Source organism: Caretta caretta, chromosome 14 (genome assembly GCF_965140235.1).
Source record: "Caretta caretta isolate rCarCar2 chromosome 14, rCarCar1.hap1, whole genome shotgun sequence".
NCBI classification, from domain to species: domain Eukaryota; kingdom Metazoa; phylum Chordata; order Testudines; family Cheloniidae; genus Caretta; species Caretta caretta.
In genome coordinates this window covers 34290444-34290948 of record NC_134219.1, presented here as the reverse complement: position 1 = coordinate 34290948, position 505 = coordinate 34290444, and the positions used below count along the sequence as shown (strand labels likewise).

At 61.0% G+C, this 505-nt stretch overlaps 1 non-coding gene across 1 annotated transcript; it reads right to left on the bottom strand.

The window, feature by feature from the left end:
- Nucleotides 1-379: 379 nt before the first annotated feature.
- Nucleotides 380-453, bottom strand: TRNAN-GUU (transfer RNA asparagine (anticodon GUU)). The gene has a single exon. It is a non-coding gene; the product is annotated as a tRNA-Asn (tRNA).
- Nucleotides 454-505: the final 52 nt, after the last annotated feature.

Genomic DNA, 505 nt, shown 5'->3' with positions numbered 1-505 from the left:
CGGGCCAGCAGCTCAGGGGCCGGGCAGGAGGGTCCCCTGGCCCGCGGGCCATAGTTTGACCACCCCCGCTATAGACTGTCGGGGAAACCGGCCCAAAGTGACGTATGATACCTTATTAGGCGCGTCTTCCAGACATGTGGGTGGGAGGGGCGGGGCTGTGTCCTCCTGCTGCTCCGCCCCTCCCCCTGTTCATAGACTATCAGGGTTGGAAGGGACCTCAGCCGGTCATCTTGTCCAACCCCCAGCTCAAAGCAAGAGCTATCCCCACTTTTTGCCCCAAATCCCAAATGGCCCCCTCCAGGATTGAACTCACAACCTTGGGTTTAGCAGGCCAATGCTCAAACCACTGAGCTATCCCTACCCCCCCAAAGCAGGTCCGCATCCCTGGGTGGGCTCGAACCACCAACCTTTCGGTTAACAGCCGAACGTGCTAACTGATTGCGCCACAGAGACTGGGCAGCCAGGCCCCAGGCAGGGAGCAAGTGGCCATAGCCAGCTGCTGGGC